Below are 8315 nucleotides of genomic sequence, written 5' to 3' on the forward strand. Positions count from 1 at the left end.
GCGCAGTCATAGCCTTCCTCTACAGCGCTGACAGAGTCTCCCGCCTGTTCAGCGCAGCCAGAGCCTTCCTCCTCTCCTGCGCTGCTGGAGTCTCCCGCCTGTTTAGCGCTGCCAGAGCCTTCCGCCTCTACAGCGTTGCCGGAGTCTCCTGCCTGTTTAGCGCAGCCAGAGCTGCCAGCCTGCATGGAGCAGCCAGAGCTGCCAGCCTGCATGGAGCAGCCAGAGCTGCCAGTCTGCATGGAGCAGCCAGAGCTGCCAGTCTGCATGGAGCAGCCAGAGCTGCCAGTCTGCATGGAGCAGCCAGAGCTGCCAGTCTGCATGGAGCAGCCAGAGCTGTCAGTCTTCATGGAGCAGCCAGAGCTGCCAGTCTGCATGGAGCAGCCGGAGCTGCCAGTCTGCAAGAGGCTGCCAGTCTGCAAGGAGCTGTCAGTCTGCAAGGAGCTGCCAGAGCTGTCAGTCTGCATGGAGCAGCCAGAACTGTCAGTCTTCATAGAACAGCCAGAGCTGCCAGTCTGCATGGAGCAGCCGGAGCTGCCAGTCTGCAAGGAGCTGCCAGTCTGCAAGGAGCTGCCAGTCTGCAAGGAGCTGCCAGTCTGCAAGGAGCTGTCAGTCTGCAAGGAGCTGCCAGAGCCGCCAGTCAGCATGGAGCTGCCAGAGCCGCCAGTCAGCATGGAGCTGCCAGAGCCGCCAGTCAGCATGGAGCAGCCAGAGCCGCCAGTCAGCATGGAGCAGCCAGAGCCGCCAGTCAGCATGGAGCAGCCAGAGCCGCCAGTCAGCATGAAGCAGCCAGAGCCGCCAGTCAGCATGGAGCAGCCAGAGCCGTCAGTCTGCCAGGATCCGCCAGTCAGCCAGACTCTTCCAGATCCGCCAGTCAGCCAGACTCTTCCAGATCCGCCAGTCAGCCAGACTCTTCCAGATCCGCCAGTCAGCCAGACTCTTCCAGATCCGCCAGTCAGCCAGACTCTTCCAGATCCGCCAGTCAGCCAGACTCTTCCAGATCCGCCAGTCAGCCAGACTCTTCCAGATCCGCCAGTCAGCCAGACTCTTCCAGATCCGCCAGACTCTTCCAGATCCGCCAGTCAGCCAGACTCTTCCAGATCCGCCAGTCAGCCAGACTCTTCCAGATCCGCCAGTTAGCCAGACTCTTCCAGATCTGCCAGTCAACCAGACTCTTCCAGATCCACCAGTCAACCAGGTCAGCCAGACTCTTCCAGATCCGCCAGTCAGCCAGACGCTTCCAGATCCGCCAGTCAGCCAGACTCTTCCAGATCCGCCAGTCAGCCAGACGCTTCCAGATCCGCCAGTCAGCCAGACTCTTCCAGATCCGCCAGTCAGCCAGACTCTTCCAGATCCGCCAGAGTCTTCCAGATCCGCCAGTCAGCCAGACTCTTCCAGATCCGCCAGTCAGCCAGACTCTTCCAGATCCGCCAGTCAGCCAGACTCTTCCAGATCCGCTAGTCAGCCAGGATCTGCCGGAACCGTCAGGCTGCCAGACTCATCCAGATCTGCCAGAGCCTTCCTCCTCTCCTGTGCTGCCGGAGTCTCCCGCCTGTCCGGCGCTGCTGCCGGGGTCTAGCGCCTGTCCGGCGCTGCTGCCGGGGTCTGAAGAGCCCCTCTGTCCCGAGCTGCCCCTCTGTCCCGAGCTGCCCCTCTGTCCCGTGTTGTTAAGTAGGTTTGCCGTGGCTGGGAGATCACGGAAGCGGACAAGGTGGGGGAAGACTGCGGTGAAGTGGGGGCCACGTCCAGCACCAGAGCCGCCACCGCGGACAGATGCCCACCCAGACCCTCCCCGATAGGTTCAGGTTTTACGGTCGGAGTCCGCACCTTGAGGGGGGTACTGTCACGCTCTGGCCATAGTTTACTTTGTATGTTTCTTTGTTTTGATTGGTCAGGGTGTGATCTGAGTGGGCATTCTATGTTGGATGTCTTGTTTGTCTATTTCTGTGTTTGGCCTGATATGGTTCTCAATCAGGGGCAGGTGTTAGTCATTGTCTCTGATTGGGAACCATATTTAGGTAGACTGGGTTTCACTGTGTGTTTGTGGGTGATTGTTCCTGTCTCTGTGTTTTGCACCAGATAGGGCTGCTTGCGGTTTTCGTACGTTTGTTATTTTGTTAGTTTATCGTGTATAGTTTCCGTATTAAATGAATCACAACTACGCTGCATTTTGGTCCGCTCCTCCTTCCCACAACGAAAGCCGTGACAAATTCTTGTCACTTATTAACTAGCATTAATGCACGCCTATTATAATTCAGAATAGCGTAAGTCTTATGATCACATTATACAGACATGTTGTAACGTTACTGTTTATTGACACCGCTGGCAAACGTTACAGCACTGGCATTTAGCCTGCTAACTTAAATCGCTCGAACTCTCTCGCCCAACTAGGAGAGGTAGGCTACTGAAGTTGAAGCAGCGAATTTGGCGTGTGAATAATGTGAAAATTATGTGTTTTTATTACAAAAGGTAGGCTAACGCACACAAATTATAAAGAGGACCATTTCCAAATTATCTTTGGGACAGCAATTTAAAAAAAAATGTCATCCCAAAGTCACCTGTCTGAACGCCCGCTCCCGCCCACAGACTGTGCCGCAATGATCTCTGTCAGGACCCGTAGGTCCTGCTGGCATCCCGCGGAAATGCAGCACTCTAGTGCACAGTCAGTACACAGCACTACGCTCATCATGTCTTAGCAGGATTATGAATGATACAAAGTTCCATCTTGAATTGATGGGTAGACCTATTGTAGCTACAGGACAGCATCTTAAGCTTAAAGCTACAGTTTGGGATCTGGGAATAATGTTCAGTTCAATTATTGAACCATTGATTCTATTCTTGGGTAATATAATGTATAAATGTACACCAAGGCCATTCTTAGCCATGCCTCATCTTAGGAGTATCAGATGGTGACGGGTCTCAGAGGGGTCAGGCAGCCAGGGAAGGCCAGGCTGTGACGGAGCTGAGGTGAAGTTTTACAGATAAAACACTTTATTCTCGTCTGACAAACCTCCAAAAGTTGATTTCCAAACTGTATCATGGGTTGATAGAGGCTTTTTCCGATGACACAAAACATGTCAAACAAAAAAGTGAAAAACAACCGGTAGAAGCTATTGATGATGATGAATGGATATAGATGTGTTTGAATACCCAGTCATGTTCATATCACCTCAGACATAAACGACTGCAGTTGAAGACCATCCATAGAACATACTATATGACGTTGAAACTGAATTACATACACTCAGAAATGTCATTCCTCTGCTGGAGGTGTAAAACACAAAAGGGGACATACCTGCATATGTTATGGTCTTGTGAAAGCTGGCTGAATTCTGGCATTGAGTATGTACCTTTATCTCAGCAAGTCTACAGATTATCCCTGTTTTTGTTTGCTTAGAAATGTTGTCACTGGAGACTCTGCTGTCCTGTGAGTTGTCACTCTGGCCTTGGCCTAACACACCAGAAACCAATAATGAATGTTTCACTAAGATCCTAAAGCTGAGTTTGGTGTGTTGGGTTGCGGCGTTACAGGGTGGTGGACCCCTAGGGACAGGATGGGGCAACCCAGCTATATTGTGTGCAAGTAAAAAGATCTCTACAGTACTATTAGGCCTGTGAGATTAATTATACAGAGAATTAGCTGTTTGTGTGTTAAAGTATATTTGAGGTGTATGTGGGGGGGGGGGGGGGGGGCCTAGACTGGTAGGGATCCGGTGTCCTGGCTGGTCCGTCTGGCTGAATTGTGATATCGAGGACGTCTTAATAAAGACAATCAAAAGTCTTTGTATTTTTTCAAGAGTTGTTCATTTGTTAGGCTATTGGTTAAAGGTGCAACACAATATTGATTATTGAATGACCTTTGACCTAGTTCAGTCTTATTAATCACTTAAACATCTTTAATAATGATCTCTTACCTAGATTGATGACTGAAGGCATTTTTGCTTACTTTTTGTTCTAAATTAGAGATGGCATGTTTGATTGTGTAACAATGTAGAAAATCTGCTTTAGATGCCCCAACAAATTCTGGGGGAGAACACTCAGACCCCCTGCCAGGTTATGTGCCCCCCCACTTCTAAAACCAAAGTGGCGCCCCATCACACGGCTGCAGGTTCTGACAACAACAAAGTGTTTAGTGCCAGAGTAAAGCCGACTCGAAGGGTAACAGACAAACCCTATCACACTTTGGTGAAGTCATGGGGGACGGGGCAATTGCTGCAGCCCAGTGCGCCTGCATGGCAGAATAAGTATTACATTAGGATAGCAGCATCAAAAATTAGCTTCAGTGTTAGTAGCCGTATACTGCTACAACTACTTGTAATGTTCCTAAGGTTTTAACAAGAAAAACATTGTCACAACTGACCAGCTTGCTTGTGCTATCCAAGTTCACAATACTTGGTGCTGCCATCAAGTAGGTTTGTTTACACAATTACAATGATTACATTACATGATTACCATGATTACTGTCATTAAGCACTGAAGTAAATGTACTCAAATATACAGTCATGGCCAAAAGTTTTGAGAATGACACATATATTAATTTTCACAAAGTCTGCTGCCTCAGTTTGTATGATGGCAATTTGCATATACTCCAGAATGTTATGAAGAGTGATCAGATGAATTGCAATTAATTGCAAAGTCCCTCTTTGCCATGCAAATGAACTGAATCCCCCAAAAAACATTTCCACTGCATTTCAGCCCTGCCACAAAAGGACCAGCTGACATCATGTCAGTGATTCTCTCGTTAATACATGTGTGAGTGGACGAGGACAAGGCTGGAGATCTCTCTGTCATGCTGATTGAGTTTGAATAACAGACTGGAAGCTTCAAAAGGAGGGTGGTGCTTGGAATCATTGTTCTTCCTCTGTCAACCATTGTTACCTGCAAGGAAACAAGTACCGTCATCATTGCTTTGCACAAAAAGGGCTTCACAGGCAAGGATATTGCTGCCAGTAAGATTGCACCTAAATCAACCATTTATCGGATCATCAAGAACTTCAAGGTGAGCGGTTCAATTGTTGTGAAGAAGGCTTCAGGGCACCCAAGAAAGTCAAGCAAGCGCCAGGACAGATGGAGATGTTCATGATTCAGGTTACTTACTGTGATTTTATCACATGGACTCCACAAGATTGCCTGATCTTCTGTGTCACCAGAGATAAAGTTTTAATCCAATGCTCCATCAACATCCTCGGTGACATCTGGGCGAGGCACATATTCCCCAGACTGACACACCACGATGTACAGGTAAGTGCGACACAGGTATACTTTTACGACATACAAACATTGCTGTATTGAACTACACTGAACAAAAATATAAACGCAACATGTATATGAGCTGAAATAAAATATCCCAGAAATGTTCCATACGGACAATAAACTTATTTCTCTCAAATTGTTTGCACAAATTTGTTTTCATCCCTGTTAGTGAGCATTTCTCCTTTGCCAAGATAATCCCTCCACCTGACAGGTGTGGCATATCAAGAGTACTACTGATTAAGCAGCATGCTAATTACCTTATAATTACCATTACTTTTTGCTGGGAACAATAAAAGGCCACTCTAAAATGTGCAGTTTTGTCACACAACACAATGCCACAGATGTCTTATGTTTTGAGGGAGCGTGCAATTGGCATGCCGACTGCAGGAATGTCCACCAGAGTTGTTGCCAGAACATTTACTGTTAGTTTCTTTACCATAAGCCACCTCAAACATCGTTTTAGAGAATTTGGCAGTACGTCCAACTGGCATTACAACAACAGACCACGTGTATGAGGTCGTGTGGGCGAGCGGTTTGCTGATGTCAATGTTGTGAACAGAGTGGTGGCAGTGGGGTTATGGTACGGGCAGGCATAAGCTACGGACAACAAACACAATTGCATTTTATTCACGACAATTTGAACACACAAAAATACTGTGACGAGAACCTGAGGCCCATTTTTTTGAAGGGTTTTTGTGATCAACAGATGCTTATCTGTATTCCCAGTCATGTGAAATACATAGATCAGGGCCTAATTTATTCATTTCAATTGACTGGTTTTCTCATATTGTAATGGCCGTCATCGGTGGAAGAAGGTGAGGTGTTCATGATGATATTTATTTAAACTCAGAACACTAAACAAAATAACAAAGAGAAAGAAACTAAACCGAAACAGTTCTGTAAGGTGACAAAACACACTAGACAGAAAATAACCACCCACAAAACACAATGGAAAACAGGCTACCTAAATATGGTTCTCAATCAGGGACAACGATTGACAGCTGCCTCTGATTGAGAACCATACCAGGCCAAACACAGAAATAGAAAATCAAAGACAAACTCACATAGACCTCCCACACAACTCACGCCCTGACCCTACTAAAACAAAAGACAAAACAAAGGAACTAAGGTCAGAACGTGACCCATATGAACTGCAACTCAGTAAAAATCTATGAAATTGTTGCATATTCCATTCATATTTTTGCTCAGTATATTTCATTTGAATGATACTAACCTATGTCATAACTTGGAAAAGAACGTGCAAAATGTGTATGTACATCAAGTCATGTCTGCACGTCTGTGTTCATAACTTTGTATTTTATTAGGGGGTTGATCACAACCCCAGTGGTGATGGCAATGCAGGCAGCAGGGCGGCAGCAGCAGTGCAGGCAGCAGTAGCAGTAGGGCAGACAGCAGCAGAAGTAGGGCAGACAGCAATAGCCGCAGGGCAGGCAGCCGTAGTGTTAGTGCAGTGAAGTGCAGTTAAACCTGTAAAACAAACATGATTTTGCCAGTTATAATATTGTTGCAGTGCACTCCTATCTGTGTGCACCAGTAAGATTATAACATTTGACCGTGACAATCCCTATTGTTCTCGCTGTTATTATCAACCACACTGCCTGACATGTTGACTGGAGCAGCACAGACATGGACAATTTTGTTGATTGTTGCCTCTTCTTTGTCTTCGCTCTCATCCTTCAGTTTCTTAACCAGGCGCAGGTTAAGTGGCCCATCCAGGATGGGGAACCGCGTCTTCAGCACGCCTATCAGACTCTCTATTGCAAAACATTGGAGCCACACTCTCCGTGGTCTTACATACTGGTCTTACGACTTTTGTTTTTCTTGTTGAATAGAAGCAGAAGAAGCTCTATTGGAGTTCAATACTATGCACAAAATGTACAATTCTGAAGCATCATTTAGGCTCTCAACATAAATGAATTCTCATCTATGTGAATCCTCACATTCGACTTCACACTTGAGTGCTCTACTTCTTCCCCCACAAACTGCTTCCAACTCCAGACTCAAGGCAGGGGTTATGAGGTGTGCTCCAATAAGGGCAAAATCATCCTTAAATGTGAAGCCCCTGTCTGCCAAAATCTGAAAGGAAGGACATTAGAACACAGCACAGATCAACGAGCATGCACTGTAGGTTCCATCCTTTCAACCATTTATACAATACATGTTATTGTCTATGGTAGCCATCTCAGGTCACAGAGGGCCTTTGTACACTAGCACTATAGCAACTAGAAATATTAAGAAACTGTACTACATGCCTGATCTCCAGAGTGGTGCTACGAGTGGGATGTAAAGCCCGACTGTCTTACAATGTGGAACCTCTGATGCTCTTCCTCCCCAACCTTTTGACAAGTGGCTGAAGCTGCCAGACGGAGGGCAGGCGATTAAATACTTCACTGTGGCAATGTTCACAAATAGACAACTAGCTGCTACAAATATGGGGGTAGTGGAATATCAATGTGTATTTCAATGCATGTGTTGTTCTATAAACTGTGTTGCCTTGTTAAACCACCAGTGTGTTATGATATACAGTTAACATACCACCATCAGCAATTGTATTGTGCTTTATGACAATTGAAAGGTAATCTAAACAAATTTTACTTATTGAAAACTAATGAACATTATAGTGTATTTGAGCTCATTTCAATTAGGTACGTTTTTTTTGGATCATTTACCGGGAATTCATTCTTTTCGGATGCTCTATCCCGATGTCGGTCATTTTGGATGCTCAATCCTGATGTCGAAGCAGCCAATTGTACCTGTCAGTCTGGGGGATTTAGTTTGAGCTTCTGTTGACGAGGATCTGATGCACTCCCGGTCTGGCCAGTGATTTAAAAAAAAGTCCTATTGACATACATCAGATAGATCCATCGGGAGATAACATTTTGTATATTGGGTTTACTCAAATATAATACTTGATTTAATAGGGCTGTGGATGGGTTTTTGCCTCAATTTGACTAGGGTGACAAACAGCTGGTCTTCTGTTGATCATTTGCAGGTGAAGCGACCAGAAACATGCAAATCGACAAACACTGACCGGTCATTGGTTT

This window comes from Oncorhynchus masou, chromosome 28 (assembly GCF_036934945.1).
Source record: "Oncorhynchus masou masou isolate Uvic2021 chromosome 28, UVic_Omas_1.1, whole genome shotgun sequence".
Lineage (NCBI taxonomy): Eukaryota > Metazoa > Chordata > Actinopteri > Salmoniformes > Salmonidae > Oncorhynchus > Oncorhynchus masou.